General features: G+C 40.9%; 1 protein-coding gene across 4 annotated transcripts in view; it reads left to right on the top strand.

The window, feature by feature from the left end:
• The window catches only part of MID1 (midline 1), a 249,910-nt gene that overhangs the window by 94,330 nt on the left and 136,462 nt on the right, over nt 1–19,118 (top strand). Inside the window, exon 1 of one of the 4 annotated variants that reach the window (XM_048329093.1) lies at nt 6,725–6,975. The exons of 1 other annotated variant lie outside the window; for it this stretch is intronic. The gene's annotated coding sequence lies outside the window, so the exon portion shown is untranslated. Of the gene's footprint in view, nt 1–6,724; nt 6,976–11,757; nt 11,888–19,118 lie in introns of those variants that run through there. 2 more of the 4 variants (XM_048329111.1, XM_048329107.1) reach the window with 2 other exon arrangements.

Below are 19,118 nucleotides of genomic sequence, written 5' to 3'. Positions count from 1 at the left end.
AAAAAATTAAATAACAATATTTTAGTCTGACTTGAACTTTTAGACAACTTTGGCTCCATTGATCTGAGCTGAAATAACTGATTTGAAGTCAGTGAAACATTGGTTGGTTGTCCCTCCAGTTGGCAGCTGGCTTCCTGGGATTTTTAAAGAGATACCTGAGATAATTTTTTTACCTCTGTATGACCAAAACTGGGTAGTGTCATTCCAGGGAAATACAGCAGAATATCAAATGTTTTCTGAGAACAAGAAATATGGGGAATTAAAAATTATGCCAAAATATTCCAGTTTTTCATGTTAATGCCTTGTCCCAGCTGAGGGTTTGAAAAGATGTTAAAACACCAACACTTCTTCTGTTTTGGAAAGTTTTGCAACACAGAGTCAATCTCTCTATAATTCTTCCTGGACATGGCATAGTCTTGACAGTGCTTAGTGTTTCTCACTTTTGGCACACTCGTGCATGGCATATGATATGTCTAACATGTTATATGCAGGTTGAAGAAAAACTGTTTTAGAGCAGAGTGGCTTAATTGTGAGTGTTGCACATTTTTGTGCTAAACCTGTGGTTTAGGGGCTTTTATTTCAAAAGGAAAGATTTGCATGGTTTGATGATCTCAGCTAGCACACAGATAATGGGGATTTGAGTAGGTGCCTGCTTGCTTCAAGTGACAATTTATCAGTTTAGGCTTAAACTTGTTTTAGTGAAGTTGTGGCCAGATGACTCTCCCTCAAATCTGTATGATCATATGTTTGGATATATCTCCTGGAATAGGAGAGCAGTATTGATTTTGACAAATATTCTTTGATGTTTATCTGATGAAAGCATGTATGCTACAACTTCTGCTATTTGCCCGAATCTTTATTTGCTTATCTTGAGTCACTGCATGACTGACTTTTGCAATTGGTCACTAGATAAGCAGTTGGTACAAAATGCAAAGTTACTCTCCTTTTTTTCTATGTTAATAGAGGTTACAGATACATAAGGCGATTTTTGTCTTCTTACTTTATCATTCTGTTTTTCATGAAGGCTTCTTAGGACTGGAACATTAAAAAATGTAGTAATTTAGCTATTATCTACTACTTCTAAGAGTAATGAAGTATAAATATCACTGAAGTAGCAACTAATTGTAAAATCCTAGGAAATCAAATGGAGAAACAGTGGTAAACTAATTATGATTTCCATTTAATCCAGCGTTTCTATATACTAGAGAACAGATGTTTTAGAAACCCTGAACCCTTATAGCATCCTTCTTTGTTAGTCTTTTTAGCTTTCTATACTTCCATGTAATTTTAGAATAGATGTTCAGTCTTCTGATCACTAATTTATTACACATGACCGTGCACCAACTTGTTCAGCCTAGCAGATCAAGTATCTGCCTCATACCAGATGTAGTAAAATGAAATCCAGCAGATATTATTCTTTTGATTAAAAAGCCTTAATCAAAAAGTCTAGTCAGTGTAGTCCTTAAGGCAAGTGCAGATGGATCGTTCTTTAACCACCTTACTCTCTCTTTGAGCTGAGGGCTGCATAGGTTGCATAAGTGATGGAGCAAGAAGCTGTCCTGAAGATATCTTCCCTTGTCTCTTGCCTGCAGCTGGTGCAGTCCCAAGTGAGATCAGAGCAATTTGAGTGATTCTGTAAAGGGTGAATGGTCTTCTAAGGGTTGCTTCACCAAGATGACTGAAGGATGCCCTGATCTTTCTCACCTCTGCCTGTTTTACTGATACCCTGCCAAAAGGCTGAGCCTTGAAATGCAGTGAATTCCCCAGCAATCCGCCTTGAGGACATCTTTGTGCACTGAGGCTTTTGGGGTGTATGTGTAAATGTAAGGATGTCTGACATTGCTGGTCCTAGTTTTAAACTTCTGCTAGGAAATGTGAGTGCATTTAGATGCCATGACTCAGACATTCTGCCAGGCCAGTCAGTTTATCTTCATTGCATTCACTGCAGCAATGTTGATAAAAGCACTTAAGTACTGCTTTGTGAGATCCAGCTCTGTACAGTCTTAAATTCACAAATATTAACTATATCACTTGAAATTATTGCATGGTAATGTTCACATCTTGAGAACAGTTTTTCATATTTGGGGTACTTCCGAATTTTTTCTTTTTTCTTTTATACTGGCTTCTCATACATTTGTCTTCATCTTACAACCTCATATTTTGTGCCAGTTCTTCTGGAGGTTATTTTTACATGCTAGCGTTGCCTTTGATAAATATTCTAGTGTTATATGGGGTTATTAAGTAGTATTTTGTATTCTGGACATCCTGCTCTTCCTGCAGGTGCCAATTTAAAACTGCCAAGGGAGGGACTATAAAAACCATTAGAAATGAATTTCAATGCCAATAGTTTGGGTGTGAATATTACCTTTTTCTCTCAAAGTGCAGCAGTCTAGCTGCTTGTCTTATTTTGAAAAGCATGTCTTTATCAGTTGTCTATATTGCAAATTAAAGGCAATCTATTTGTGGTTGACTTCATACCTGAAGATGCTGATTTTCAAACTAGGGTTGTTTGTTTCTCACCTATTTGCCAGGTCATATTTTTCACTGCAACTCTTTCACTCCTACCATATAACCAGATCCTGGGGTCTGGTCTGTCTCTGTTTGGCACAGCTCAGTAAAGAGACAGAGCAGTTCTTCTGTCTTTAGCGTATATTAAATTCTCTGGGCCCAGGAGGATTTCCATGGCAGCTGGAATTCAGCTAATGAGAGAAAGTCCTTTTCTCCACTTCCTGTTCTGTGCTCCCCCTGCAGCTGATGCAGACTTATCTGGGTCTGGACTATGAAAACTGTATTACACCAAAAATATCCAGCAACTGAGTAATTCCACATTAGGCTGTTTTGCATTTGATCCACCTGTTCAAAATAATTGCTGTGTTTGATAATTTATTAGAAACAATCAAAGTAGCTAAGGAAGGTTTAATTAACAAATCAGAATGAGCAGAAGTTTCAGATTCTGAAACAGTGCTAAATTTTCAGTACCAAGATTTTTTGTCCTTGCCTTGTCACAACTTAGAACCTTCAAAATTGCCCACTGCATTGATGAGCACTGAACTAAGTCTCATCCCACTAAGTTTAGATGAACATTTCCAGAAACAGTTGATGTGTTGACAAAGAGCACCCAACGCCTAATTTACTATGTCTGTGTAAAAAATATGTGATACTTTTACATAACGTACGATTTATAACTGGTATTACATGGTGGTGGGTTTTTCTGCACATTTATAGGAACTCTCAGAGTTTTTTGGCTACATAAACTGGCTCACGACACTGTATTCTAATATTACATCTTTGTCTTAAGTAGAAATAGGAGGCAGGATTTTTAGTTCGAACCCAACACCCTGAGTTCTCACAAGTGCCTGCTGACTACTTTTGCCAAGTCAAGAGCAGAACAGTATGAACCACACTGAAGATCTTGCTGATTGGTGCTGCCAATAATGGAAGCCCAGCTAAAGTTATCCTACTTTGATTTTGCTTTAGTGAATGAGGCAACATAATGCTTGAGACATGAGGCTAGATGGAGGGCTTGTGTGTCTGCCCTTTGTGCTTGGGAGGTGATTGGTGTGTGATAAGGACTGTGGCAGACATCCACAGAGAGCAGCAAGGTCAGAGCTACTTTGGTGTTTCTGTGTCTGCTGGTGTCACTCATAACTCCAAGGGGTTTGATAAGAGGAATATGTGACCATTACTGCTGATAACCAGTGTTCTCATAACATAAAACTGCCAATGATTTCATGTACTTGTGGTCATTTTTCTTTTAATTTGAATTAATTCAATAAGAATCCTTTAAAACTATTGTGGTCCCTACCATGACTTTGGTCTGGCTTATGCAGGTCTTTGCTCCCAGAGATGTCTGAATTTACACCTCCTCTGGCTGCCCTTACCTCCTCTGGTTCTACTGGACAGACTGTAAAAGTCTCCTCTATCAGGGACAGAATCTCCTTTCACTTCCCCAAACACCGTATGACTTCCTCATGCACACACATATACTTGGGTTATAGACGGGAAATGGGATTTTCAGAGGAAGGTGAAAAAAACAGCATCTGTCTTTTCTTGCAACCCAGATGGCAATTCCTCTTCCTCACATCTAGCTGTACCACTGTGTCTTTGGATGCTGACTGCAAAACCACTTCAGATATAGACCCTCTCTTTTCCTCTTGTGCCACTCTGAATACTCTAAGAAGTGAAGTGCAGGACCTAGTTTTCTGAATCCACTGTGTGTGATAGTAGCACTGCACCCCCTGCAGCTGGTGCAGACTTATCTTGGTCTGGACTACAAAAACTGTACTACACCAAAAAACCCCTCATCAACTGAGTGTGGGTTGATTACAAAATACATTCTTCAAAGGTGTAAAGTGAATGGCGTAAATAGAATAGGGGCTGTTTGTGACACTGGATTTAAAAAAAAGAATAGCCCACACCCCACGTAGAACATAGGTCACTGATTTTAATGGTTTCATTTTTTTGCTAATACTAGAAATCAGTTTTTATCCCATACAACTAATTCATTTTTGATGGCACATTCTGCTGGTTTTTTAGTAAAATGCAGTACCCATCCTATCCTGTAAGTTGTGCATATTGTATGTGAAAAGGTGTCTGCACTTCCAGAAAAGATATGCAACAGTTTTATCTTTATAATGTTTGAGTTCTTACATAATCTTTTGCTTTGTTCCCATGTGAAACTCTGAAACTGTCCTAAGAATCCCCTTCTTAAAGCCCTGAAATCAAATATAAGGTTTTGGTGTAAATCCTTTATAATCCTTATAATAATTTTGTAAGTTTTGAGCTTTTTACTACATCCTCTTCACCAGGGTAGTTTACCCCTGATGGTCTAATTACTTTGAAAAAGTACATTTATGTTTTCTTTGAATGCATCCTGGAGAGGATTCTCCTAGATTAAAAGCAGTAAAAGGTCTTCACATACCACACACTTATTTCAAGTGACAAATGTCCCCTGAGCTATGCTTGGGGAACAGGAGACAAGCATTCCTGTTAAATGCTCTTAATGCACCTCACTCTCTGCATTGCAGCTGCTTCAAGCCGATGTGCAAGTGGGCAGTACTAGACCATCACTGGGGTGTCGCTCACTTGTCACTCACATTGGCTAGAGAGGAGTGTTGGACTTACCCTTATGTAACAGGTTACATTGACCCCTGGAGATGGTTGGTGTTGTACATTAAAACATATAACTGGATCCTCCCACCTGAGGACATGGACCAGGCAAGAGCAAAGTTGGATCTGGATAAAGTGCAGTAGTGGTTTAAATCAAGTTTTCCCTCCATCCATGCCCTGCTTCTGACCTACACAGTACCAATATTTGCAAACTCCTTTCTTTGTTGCACTCGTGAGAAAAATCATTATTGTCTTTAAATGGGAAAACAAATAAATACACATTTTGGATCTTTTCATTCTTTCCCTGTGACATAGCCAGTGCTGAAGCCTATCATAAGTTTAAAGGAAATATATTTTTGGAAGCCTTTAATTAAAATCTGGGGAAAATATCATTGTAACTTTTTTTTCTGTAATTCAATTCAATAAGATTGCTTGTACTGCTAAGGGTTTTCTCGGTAGTGACTAATTTTTTCATTGGTAGATAAAGCCATTGCAGAAGCAAATTCATGATATTGGGACTTTACTTCAGGCATCAGATTTGCCTGATTGTTCCCTAAGATCAAAAGACAGATTTCCATTAAGAGCGGAACAGAGCAACTGACAGGCTTCTGAACTGATCTTAAGTTAGAAGCCTTCTCCACTTTGGAGAAGATTGGCTGGTATCAATATGGAGGCTTGCACTTCTCCGCTTTTTTCTTTTTTTTTTAACTCAAGAAATTTGGAACTAGATGTTCTTCAAGGTCCCTTCCAACCCAAACAATTCTATAATTCTATGAAAGGTGTAACTCAACTCAAAGGGCAATGGCACGTCAAATTTGAGATTTTTGATTTTGCCTTTTCTTTGTTTATTTTAATGAATGCCACCGAGGGGCAGCAAATAGCAGCTGATCTCGTTAAAAACAAAACAAAGCAAAACATTTTTTTTTTTTCTTCAAAGTTGCATTTGCACTGCATTTGCAGTGTTATCTTGCATGAGGAACACAGCTTCGGGAATGGGGAAACCACCCTCCCCGAAGAAGGGAAAGCAGACAATGAACTGAGGCTAGGGATGATTAAACATTTGCCACTGAAACAAATAAAGCTTTGCAACAAAACATTTCCATAGCCTACACATCCACACACATTTCTGTTCCTTCCAACAGACAGGCACTTGCCCTTAATGTAAGAGGGTATTTTACTTCCTGCTCATGTCATTATGTAATTTCCCTTTTAATCTGACATGAGGAAATCGGTGCTTGTGGAGACGGGATACTGCCACTTTACCGGGCGGCTGTCGAGCGTTCCTGCATCACTCTGATGTTGCACTAATTTCAACTGGGCATTTACATATCCTTACTGAAGTCCTGGGAGTCTGTTAAGCTTCGAGCAGACCCAGAGCAGTTACATGAGAATGGGAATAATCTCTCACACCGCAAATTGACTTCCCTCTTTGTAGCCCTAGACACAGTTTCCAGCTGCTTTCAGTCTTTTAAACCGTTGAAAGCTTTCCTAATCCTCGTGTAGGCAGCAGCCTTTATGTGCTCTGCCTCCCTCCCCTTCCTCCTGATTGGCGGGGCTGTTCCATGGCCCAGCTCAGCCAACTACTCCATCCCTGGGCTGCGGTTTGAAATCAGAGTCAGGCGGACAGTTGCCTCCCCGCTGCCGACTTTTCATAGGCTGGGGAAAGAAGGTTGGGAAACTTGACATTGTCCTAGGACTCCCCCCAGCAAAGAATAAAAAGGGTGGGGAAATAATAGACAGGGAAGAGGAGGGAGGGAAACTTGCTTACTGTGAGAAACTTGATGGATTTCTGCCCTGCCGACAGCAGCGCGGTGTGAGCAGCCCCTGGCCGGCTGGATGGATGATGGGAATCTCACCATGAGGCAGGTAAGGAGCCACTGCCCGCCGGCTCCAGGTACTACCAGTCTCACTCCCTGCGGAGCTCGACTGCTTTTTTTTTTTCCCCTTCCTCTGTTTTTCTCTTATAATTGTAAGTTTCCGGGATGGGAAAAAAAAATATTCTTTTTTTTCTTTTTTCCCCCCTGATTCTCCCAGTAGGCAGGGATGCCATGCAAGTCATGGTACGTTTTAGATTTGTAGGGAGCATGGAAGCGGTTTGCGAGCTATGTAAATCAATTCCAGTTTGCCATGGTTTAAGTGCATTGTGTAGGCTGTCTCGCAGCCCTGCTTGTGACATGCGAAGGGAAAGAACTTGCTGTGTTATAAGCCTAAATATGCCAATAATTCAGCCCAGGGATAATTTATTAAACAGCTCTGCATGAGTTCCTTGCCTGCGAGGGCTTTAATCTTCTGATTGTTTTAAAATGTAGTAGTTTCAAGCTGTCTTGCAGCTTCACAAAAGTACTTTAAGATGGGTTTTCTAGAGATTTTTTTTCTAAGATTATTCAAATGAGGGTTTTTTTCGAGACTTCTATTCACCTGAGGAGACAAAAGGAGCTTTTATTTTCATTCTCACAGTTATAAGGCACAGTGACAAAACATTTTTGATTCTTGTTGTTCATAGTTTACAGCAACAATGTACACTTAGAAGAGCCCTGTGGGACGAAGAAAAACTGGCTGTATCTTAAGAATGAATCAAAGATCTGTCCCAGTTTAAAAAGCCAGTCCACTTCCGAAACTTGCTCATAATTGTTATTTTCTGGGTAGGCAGTGGGTAAATATGAGGAAATGAGAAGTTTTCTAGGTTTTCTGTGTGGGTGTCATTCATTCAAGTTCTCAGGGGGACTTTTATAGCACATGTCCAGGAAATGCATGTGTGAGGATTTTGCACCTGTAGTGCAAATGGAACATTTGTTTTATGCTCGCTTTCTGAAACCATGGTGGGAAATCCCAGTTTCCCTGCTAATTTTCTCAAAGTTACAGGAGGTGAGGAAGGGTGAAGAAAGAGAAAATATAGGTGATAGGAAGAGGAAAGGTATTTCTTGCTCCCACTAGCAAAAGCACCACATTTTATAACTCTTTAAAGAGAAGGGAATTCTTGCCCTTGCAAAGCACAATGAAGGGCATTTTTTATACTCAAGTTGGTCAGCTGGATGCACGTAGCCATCAGAAATCATTATCGCCACAAGAGGGTACTTTGGCACAGGGGGTTACCAGTGAGGAGTGCGAAAGAAGCAGAAATGTTACAGGACGGCAAAAATGAAGTGTAAAATGCTCTGTGGAACGTGCACTTTACTCTCCTGAAGTATTTCTACCTAAAGAATAGGTTTCATGGGTAATGAAGATTCATAGGTGGTGGGTTAAAAGAGCAAGGCAAATAAGTCTAATAGAGTTTGGGGCGGGGGAGGGGGGAATGCTAAGGCACACACATACCCTCCAGAAGAGGAGGAGGGATGGGGGAGACATTCCATCCTAAAGAGAGGTGCAGGCACAGGCGGGCTCGTTCTTGCCGGGCCCGGCCCGTCCCGGTGGGTGTGCGCTCCCGCCCCGCTCCCGCAGGAGCGCAGCGAGAGGGACGCGCTCCGAGGGGCCCCCGTGCTCCTCGGGGGAGCGCCCGCCTGAGCCGCGGCCAGGGTTTGTTTAAACACCTGCCTCCGAGTGTGGTTTCTCTCTCCCGTGCCAAGGGAGCAGTTTGGGAGTATTTCTCTGGGTTCGGTTGGTTTGCTGTGCACAAATATTTTTAGTTTGGCAGGGAAAGTCTGTGGGCACTGTTAGGGCCCGAGGGACAAAATCCAGGGAGCTGATGTCAAGGTGGTGCTGAGCTACTGTGTGCATCAGCCCCTGTCAGCAGAGCTCGTGGTTTGGTGGGAACTGAAGGTTGTGATGGGCTATGGACTAACCGTATAGAATGTTTAGGAAATCCATTACACTTAGAAGCAGGCAAGTCATGTGCAGCTGGAGCTCTCATTCCTGCTTCTAGTTGGAAATTGCTAGGGGAAAGAGGAACATGCAGAGGGCGACTTTTCCATGGCCCTCCTAGTCAGAGCAACAGAGAGCTCTTTTTTACCTACTCTTCCACCCTACAGTCATCTTTCCCTATCTGTCCTGCTGCTTTCTCTGTCCTTCCCTTGTGCTCCCTTCCTCATCCTTACACCAGCTGGGAGGGAGTGGGTTAGCTTCTTCATCTTCTCAGGCTCTGGGAGTGAGTGCTCCCATTTTGAGAGGCTCTTGGTGGGAGCTATAGCTCAATTTGGTGTTGCAGAGTTAACCGTCAAGTACATAGGCACGTGGCAATGTACTGCAGGTGTTGGAATGAAACCATGTACTGTGCTGATGACTGATCTGACCCAAGGGCAACCCACAACGACTGAACAATAGCACATGGAAAGAGAATTACACTAATTTCCCCAGTGGAAGTGGAAAAATTACTGTAGAAATGTAATATGCAGCCTGTTGATAAGATTCAACCTACCTTACTACTGTGCCAGTCCAATAGTCTCCAGCAGGTCACAGGGGCTGGTGTAAATATTGCATTGAGATTTGTAAATGAGACAGTAGAAAAAAGCAGTCATTTTTAACTGATCATTGAAAACCTCAGCAAGAGGTGTCTTCTTGCTGTGTCATAGAATAACCTCACACATAAGGTCCAGCAACCAAAATAGGAGCATTTCTATCCTATCTGGGAAACTATGCTGATCACAATGTACTGGGAAAAGTTTAAGCATTCACAGGAAATATACACATTTGTGTGTGCTATACGACTAGTGTTAGGAAGCAGAAGTGCAATTTTTAAAGGTATCTAACATGGTTGCAAGAAAAAAAAAGAACTAACAGACAAGAAAAAAACCTTTGCAAGTAACACTTTTTTTTTTTTTTTGCTTTTCAGAGTACTGAGTTCAGTTTATTATTTATAAAGTAAGGAAATTTGCAAGTGATGGAAACTCTTAAAGGGGTGCTCAACCTTTATGAAGGTAGTGGAGTTTTTGTGGCTGGACACAGTTATGTGGCTGGATTCCCTGAGTTTGCTGCAGAACTGGAGAGGGCACTGTGGGCTCTGTTTTGTTTCCTAAGCCTACTTCACAGAAAACCAAATGTTTGATGAATTTTAATACTTCATTTTCATTCCCTTTCAACCACAACGTATCCCTGAAGTGCAGCTCGCAGGATTGTCATTGAAAAAAAATGCAGCTCCTTATTTTGGCCTCTTCCTATTGAAGTACCATTGACTTTGATCGAGGCAGTCTTGAGTCTTGAGCCCTTTGTCACATAAAGACGTTCAACTGTTAACTGACAGGCCACCTAAAAATGAAAAACTGTGTTTCTAAGGCGCATAAAACCATTACAATTACTTATCATGTCTGCAGTCATATGGCTTTTAGTGTGCATATAATTCACCAAGTGAATAAAGGCTGTATACCATTTCAGTGCAAAACATATGCAAAATTCAAAATCACTCCCTTTCCTTTCAGCTGTTTAAGTTTTTAGCATGTGTTTCTTATTTCCTATTTTCTTTTGCATACCTTTTAAAATTCTTAATGCGTTCCTGCGTAGAAAATCTGTATTCTTAGCCTGAAGTTCTGTAATCCTTTGCCTGGCACTAGGAAATTATCTTATAGAGTTCATCCTGGGATGTTTTGTTGTTTGTTTGGCCTGTAAGGGAAGAAACAACATCTGAAGAATGCTGTCCTTTTTTTGTGTGTATCATGCAGAATAAAGAAAACAAATGTCCAGAGTCCTCAGGCGGGGAGTGTATCAGTTAATTAGTGGCTGGACATTGCTCGGTAGGAAGCCTGGCAAGGATTTCTTGTGCATGTGTGTTGTCTGCTCCCTTTGATCACTTGTGTGGTAAATAGACATGCAGGGTAGCTATAGCAACATGTGCTGTAGGTTGGTGGGAACAGAGGGGATGGGATCCCCTGACAAAGGGTAGTTTGTTAGAGTGGTTGGTTCTGATTAGAAAAAGGTGGCACCAGTCAGGGCATTTAAAAACATCAGTTTTGCAAAACGTAAATGGATGTTATCAGTTTCAAAGTAATGGTTGTTTCTGTAGCTCTGCAAGAGTAGATCATGTGGAAGATTGGTGAGGAAGGGGGAGGGATAATAAAAAGCAGAAGCATAACCCATTTACACTCCTGAATGCAAAAATATTCATGCTGGATGTGCTTTTTCTCGTGGTGTTGCACCATCTATGCAGTTTGCAAAAGAAGCATTTTTAGGAGCCAGTTTGCTGCAGATGATGCTACCAATAGTTGTGTTTTTAAAATACGGCTTCAGGAGGCAGTGATGATAATGTGATTTTAAGTAGTGCATCTGATCCATTACCTTTCCCTGATTTCTAAGAGTTCTGTCTACAACTTGCTATCCCTGTTCCTATTTCAGCAGCCTACCTGTAGAGGTCAGACTTGAAGATCTCAAAATCTTCCCACGATAGAATTTCAACCTAAGCCTATAAAAATACATATCCATAGTCACTTTCCTCATTAACTTTATGTGGAATACTTTTAAAATAATGTTGGCTTTTCAGTGTCAGGTTATTAAGTAACACCACGTTCTGCATTGATGGAAGCCTGAAATACATAAAAATTCAGCTTCATTTCACGTCTTGAACAGAACCCAACCTAAAGCTTCATTAGCACCTAAATTATTTGAGTGTGTATCTCCGTCTCTATGATCCCCACTAGGCCTCCTACCTTTGATGAGATCTGTCTCCAGCTCCCTCCCTCCAGCCTGACCAGCCCTCTGCTGTGCTGGCTGCCGGCTTCCCACTGCTGCCTGGTCTCAGGGCTTCCCCACTGGCAAGGGACAGGGAAGCAGGCAGTGCCACAGAGGGTTTCAACAGCTTCTGAGCACAGCAAAAAATTGTCAGACCTCAGAGTCCCTCCACAGAATAGCACGAGAGGTAAGGGATCTGCTGGAGGCTCGGGTCAAGGAAATATAATGCTGGGAACAAGGAGCTTGTGGTGGTAAATGCTCAGGGAATATGCTGAAGCTCAAAAAATGCTCCAGCATTTTTAGAAACAGTTTTATTTGTCTGTGGGTGAAGTCTGAGCTGAGAGAAAGGAGCAGACCTGTATTCACATACAGCTGTATTAATTGCCTTTTGGGTGTGTGCTCGAGTTTGTTTGAACTGAATTTCAGACTTCGTAAGGTATTTCATTCTTTAGCCTGTTTTTGGTTCAAAGTCTTTATTACAGTCATGCAGCTTAGAGCTTGTAATGCTTTAGCAAGCTGTAAGGAATTGCTGTATATTCCTGAGATCCCTGGCTTGCAGTGCAGAATCCAGCCTGCCTGAAAGCTGGGAAAAGGGCTAAAGGCTAGGAAGCTGATTTTGATCTCTTTTCTAAACAGTAAAAATAGTTCTTAATTCTTCAAAATTCTTCCTCATTTGTTGCCATGTAACAGTTGTTTATCATTAGTATTTATATCTTCCCAGGGGGATGTGGGAGGAGAAAAAAGCTGGCAAAGAGGCAATATTTGTTTGGCCCAAAAGTTTTATCAACTTTGTTGCTTGCATAAGTGTTGAGATAACTGGGTGCAAGAACGATTTTGAGATAGTAAAACAAATAAAAGAAAGTCCAGGTTTCCTTCCTATAAAAGGAATAAAAGGACAGTAAATGAGGAGATCCATAGGGCTGATAGGATTTTTTTATTGTAGTGTGATAGTCTTTAAGGAAAATATTTATGGAGGAATATTTTATGCCCCAGAAAGGAGCTGGTGACATGCTATAACAGTCGCTCCACATTTTGGGACAGGGAGGCCAACATATTTCTCATGCCTTTGGTGGCAAAAACATCTTCCCATTACTCTTCACCCATGCTGCCTTGTGCTGCCTGTGCACCTGTGGGGCCCCAGCCTCCCCCCAGCACCCAGTGTCCGAGCAGGTGCCCATGACTAACAGCATTAGCTCGTCTCTTTGGTCTGCAGGTATTTCATTACTGAACAGCTGCAGCAGCTCAGAGAGACTCCCCTCCCCACACACACCCCAGAGTGGTAGGGCAAGCTCATTTGTGATTCTGGCAAGCTGACGAACTTTGTAGACTCAGGTGAAGTGGGAGCTTGCTTAGATAAGACCACCCCTCCCCTCCCCCCCGGTTTTTTTTAACCTTTATTGGAGGCACTAGCCAAGACTGATGTTTTCTTTTAAAAAAACCTGAGAAATCAGTATTTTTTAGCAAAATTGTTCTCAAAAAAATTCTATTCTTTTTTCAGTAGTTATCCCATATGGAAATATGATTCCTTTTGGTTTTTTCATTTTGTTTTGGTGGTTTGGGTTTTTGTTTGGGGTGGGGTTTTCTTGGTTGTTTTGGTTTTGGTTTGGTTTTTTTTTTAATTTGGCTTGCTTTGTGTATTTTGGGGATTTTTCTTTCTGAGAGGTAATTGGAGACATAAAAAAATATAAAAGAAGAAGAAAAGAAAAGGAAAAGAGAAACACTACACATTTTCATACATTTGTATTTAGAATTTTAGTTGCCAAATCCAGCCACTCCATCATAAGAACAGCCAGCATCCCAGTTTCAAAGAACTCTTCATCACCAAGCAAGCTTCAAAAGTTTTGATTTTATCATTGGATTGTACCGGTCTTCTCTCCCTAAGATTATACCCTTATTGCAAAATCGATGTATTTTACACGGCATATGTACACTCTATTGATTTCTCCTTTGTGGACCACCAAGGTTTGCCTCTGTCTCCTGCCCCCGCTTTTTTCCTCCTTTGTAACCAGATCTGGCTCCCTGGGTAGTGAGGTCTCAAGCCCTCAGCCTGGTCTCTGGTTCCACCTCAGTTCTGGAAGCAAGGATACAGACAGATCTCTCTCTTACTACTCATATTCCTGTTCCTGATGGAATTGCAAGAGGCTGTAGGCAGAAGCCTATGCAAATCTGTTAATAATCTCACTGAAAAATACCTGTGTTGTAAACCTGATGTGCAGAGGAACAACAAGAGTAGGGGAAGGGAAAGCTGCCCTGAGCAAGGAAAAGGACTGTTCCTTTCAGGGCAGTGCATGTGGATAAAGCTCTTGGGCAGGGAGATATCACTGTCAAACACAGACCAGGTTTGTCCATGTGATACTCGAGAGATGTATTCCTTGGTTATGCCTTGTATCAAATGCCGTCGATACTAGCATGCATTTCCTCACTGACAGGTTTTGAACAAATTACAAAGCTCAAGTTTTGACTATACAGGTCAAAATTTACCATATCCCACTGTTGCCTTTCCCTGGTCTTAAACTTAAGAGCTAAACACCATTTAAGGGAAAAGGGGTTTTAACCTTGGTATTTATTTAAGGACCTTAAGGTGCGTGGCTTCGTCCAGGTGGAATGGGCCAAAATGCACAATAGGTCGCATATACAATTTATGGACCTTGCAAATTAGAATATCTATCAAAGATTCCCAATGAGAATCTTAAATGAATAGCACAATATCCCCCCATCCCGAGGAATTCCTGCCTGGATGGGCTTATCTTAGTTTACAGGATGTGTTCTACAGAGGACCTTGGTTTCTCAGGATAGCATAGGACTTTCTGGCCCCAGCTGTGAGGCCTCCAGGATGTTTCGTCTCCTGGCTTAACGGAATATTAGGACTATGCTAAATTATCAGGCTTAAGGCATTACAGGTATGCATGTTAAAAGCACTGAGGATACATAAAAGCTATATAAAAGGTGTATAAAAGAAAAGGCAAAAAATCACTATGGCATCACCACCAGCACCTATTGAAATGGGTAAAGGGTTAATGACTTAATTTCTAACTGGAAAACCTCAGAATTATAATTTAGACAGAGATTTCAAACTGGGATTTGAACAGTTCAAAAGTGCACTGTATTGTTTTGGTCTAATTAACACAACATGGTGATAAGACATTAAAGCAGAGTGACAGTACTATACATTGATAACAGGGGACATTAATGCCTGGAGACAGAGTCTACATTGTAAAAATCTGAAAAAAAGACCTTATTATATTAGATAGGTCAACATGATTTGACCTAGTTTTGCTTTGCTGCTTGGAAATTATGTCAGTATTAGTTATGTCATCTCCTTGGATGAGCAATTTAACATCCTTTTTGCATTGCAGTGTTGTCCTAATATTTTATATATTTACTTGCTCTCTAAAAGGATCCTTCAGGCTAATTCTAGAGATCTGGGAAAAACTGATACAAAACAAAAACCTCCTGAAACCAGTTTCCCTTTTATATGTGTCCTCGGTGCAACAAAAAGGAGTGAATTTAGTCACAGCAAAATTATAGCTCTGAATTCTGAAAAGTATCTTGTCCCTTTTGTATTTAAAACTCAATAAAGTTCACAAATACAAAATGACTGTGCTAACTCATATAGCCATGTACACCTTCCCCATAAAGGTTTTTAATTGCTAAAACCCAGCATTTTTATCTTTACCTAGACACTTAAGTAAAATAGAGTGGCTTAAAGGAACCACACTATATACTTCCCTGAAAGGTAAAGTCTCATTAAAAAGTCGTCAGTATTTCTCTGGGAAAAACTGAGGTGTTTTTTTAAGTCTTCAACAAAATCACAAGCTCTTTTCTTCCTGTTTATACTGGTTTTTTCCTCTGCTACCATTTGACTTGTAAGGCAAGACTTTGCATTTGCCAGTGCTCACATTGTGGTACATCAGGGAACAGCCAGGGGATTAGATGTTACTGTTCTTTGCTCTAATGGAAAAAATTTGCTGTTACCGTATTTTGGTAAATGTTAGCTAAGGAAAGCTCCATCTCTTCCTTAACTTTACCTATCTCCTCACAGCTATGCCCCTTACTGTGTTTAACAAATGTAGGGTATTGCAAGGTTGCACCTTTTGCTTCTTACATTTCTTGATCCAAAATGGGCAGCTCTGAAGCCTGATTTTGCTTCTGCTGAAGTCAGTGTTATTGGGGAGGTCAGGTGGATCCCCCCTTCAAAATACTCTTTTATTGTTGTTCAAATACATCTGTGAGTAAATTTGCACATTTGTGACAAATACTGAACAGGTCAGGTGATAGTGAAAGCAAAATCAGGCTTTCTTTCCCAGTTTTTTTTTTTTACAATTTTTATTTTAATTCATATTGTCTCAAATAATAAGAAAATTGTTCCTGAGTTTTAGCATGAGCTTGTTCCTTTCAGTTTCAAAATATTTTGATGAGCTAAGTAAGAGTTGTACAAGTTCCTCTTGTACATTTCCTCTGTAACATTTCTGCACAAATACATCTAATCTTCAAAAAGTCCTGCTTACTCCGAATTTGCAGCTTAAAAAAATTTTAAAATTGTAATAGCTATCTGAATTCTTTGAGCATATTTCAGATGCAAATGCTCTTGCATCCCTTGTTAACCAGCTTAATTGGAACAAAAGCCCAATATGAATGAGTGTTCAGAGGTGCTTCTTCTTTGCTGTAACATTTGCTCTTGATCCCTAATTAAGCCTTGTTACTGAAGGTTAAAAAATCCTCCAACAATTTAACTCTCCTTGAATGTCTTGACTGCAAGAGAAGCTGTCAGGGGAGAATTCTGCTATTGCTTCCCATGTGCCTCCTTCTTTTAAACAGAACTAATGTGTAAACTGCTTATGAAGGATTAGCAACGACTGGAAATAAATATCACATATCCGCAGAGCAGTAAAAGCATGAGGAGGATGATGACTGTGGGCTGACAACACAATTCACATAGCTAGGATGACTGTGCATGGTTAGGGATTCGTGGAAAGTTCTCACAGTACTCTGGAGACATCTGGCCAACCTTCTCTTCAGCACAGGTCGCTACAGCAATTTCCTCAAACAATACTGAGCACTTCCAGTGCTCGAGAGTCCACTGCATTCCTGGGCAGACTGTTCCAGTCTTCAGTTGCTCTCATGAGGAAGATTTTTTTTTTTCCTTCAATTTAGACAGAATTTCTTTTGCAGCACCTCATGCCCACTGCCTCTTGTTCTGTCAGCAGGTATCCTTGTCAAGAGAGTAGCTCCATTTCCTCTATAACTGACTTTTTAGATATTCAAGGAGTGTGATTAGATCCCCTTTGAACCTTCTGTTCTCTAGTCTGAGCAAACCTGTTTCCTTCAGCCCTTCTTCACATGTGAAGTACTCCAACCCCCTAATAGTCCCAGTGGCCTCTGCTGGACCCTTCTCAACTTCTCCAGCTGAGGGGCCACAAGTGGTCACGGTATTCCAGGTGTGACCTTGTAAGCAGACTGAAATAGCCATATTTCTTGGTTTACTGACTGCACTCTGACTGGTGCAGCCCAGGAGGCTGCTGGCCGCCTTCCCTGCTGGGACACACCACTGGCTCCCATTCAGCTCACAGCCTGCCACTTCCCTCAGGTCCCTTTCAGCAGAGCTGCTCCTTCAGCTCATCAGTCCCCAGATTGTGCTGCTGCTTGGGATTAATGCTTTCCAAGAGCAGAACATTACATTTCTCTTTGTTTAAGCTTCCATTATGGCTTAGTTGATAATGTTACTTTACAGCCTCCAAGAGGGACTTCCTGGCCAGCATAACAAAACAAAAACAAGCCCCCAGATTTTCCCTGGTTAACTTTATCTTATTGCATGATTGTTCACAAAGGGCTTTAGTTATTTCACAAGCATCATCTGTCTTTCTGGACTAGAACTCCTGCGGTATTAGATCATGGATTTTGTCTAATTTGTCTATTTCCATGATGTTTTTTATTGTGTGTTTCTATGAATTTATACCTCTAAATATTGTAGAAGAGTTAGCTTTAGGAAGACAGATTGTGTCATTTTGGTCTTGAAAATCTGGAAACTGTTACTGGAGAAAACGGGTTTGTGGAGAAATGTACTTTATTTCCCCATTTGTCTTGAGCTGATGATGCAGGTATGCACCAAAAGAGACTAATAACCAATGGTGCTGATTTTTTGCCTAACTTTCCCTTGAGTTTTCAGACTAATTCCAGTACACTTTCTTAGTCCAATGATTTTTTTTTAGCTCTTTGTATTGAGCCTTGTTGACCCCCACCATGGCACTGCTCTAGGTTTTCTATTACTGCCTCCTCACTACTCTCTCCCCAGTTTTTTGGCATTCTGCTCCTTCCCCAGATATCTGGACAACACCATACCTCTCAGAATTGTAAGGTAAATGCAGGGGAAGGAGAGGGGAAATGGTGTCTCAATCCCTCTCCTTTTTCAAATGTGCATTTAACCTCATCAGGGAGGTAGAACTCCTGGCACTGTCAGTGTAAAGCTGGATGTTTGATCATGACAAAGAAAACTGATTTGTCCTTTCTCTTCCTGTCCTTGTAGCAGTGAACTGGAATTGCAATTTTTTCTTGAAAAATCCTAAAATAGAAAATCTATTTTAGCCTTTCTGGACATCTTTTGGCAGATGTTTGTGCCATTGGTTGGTGCTATTCCAAGGGATGTCTAGGTGTGTTTGCTTTTTTAAGGTACTTGAGGTAAGAGAAGGGGAGGAGAAAGGAAGGAAAGAGGAGGTCTGGCTGTTTGTGTGCTATTCCTACAAAATAGCAGGGGAAGCAACTCTACTTTTCTTGAGAGCAGTACATTTTAAAATATCAGGGTGCATTCCTGAGACTAGACTAGGTTACTCAGAAAATAAAGTACAGAAGAGAGGGACAGAGAGAGGCCCAGAGGGAAAACAACTATGTGGGAGAGGAGGCCAGGAGGAGACTTTAGAAAAGGAAAAGATTAACGGTCTCTCTTCTTCAAATTGCATTAGGAAAGCAGAGCAGGCAGTCTTTATCCAGAAACTGAGAAAGAATATTGTTTGAAAATCTTGAGGATGAAAACAGGATTTTTTAGTGGTACAAAGTCAGAACTTGCCTTGCTAAGCACAAATGAAAGAGAGAGAAATAGTACAGAAATTTCAAAAACTGGAGACAAAGAGAAGGAAGGTAGAAGACAGAAAGGTAAGAAGGATAAAGAAGGCCTCTGAAGGCTTACAAAGGGGGTTAAACACTTACAACCTCCAGTGAAACTGTCTGGCCTTTCTCTTCTTGAAAGAACCATTCCCAGTTGTACGTGTTCTTCATATTTGCATCGCAGTGTAAAGGTGTAATGAGATGGTCAATGGAGTTTAGTTTTATAAATCAACTGGAAAACTATTTTCCCAGCAAGCTTTCCTTTGCAGTGTCTTTTTAAAATTTGTAGGAGAATTCTGGAGTGTTGGGTATTTTAACGT

This window comes from Corvus hawaiiensis, chromosome 2, assembly GCF_020740725.1.
Source record: "Corvus hawaiiensis isolate bCorHaw1 chromosome 2, bCorHaw1.pri.cur, whole genome shotgun sequence".
In the NCBI taxonomy this organism is placed as follows: domain Eukaryota; kingdom Metazoa; phylum Chordata; class Aves; order Passeriformes; family Corvidae; genus Corvus; species Corvus hawaiiensis.
This window is presented reverse-complemented; position numbering and strand designations above follow the sequence as displayed.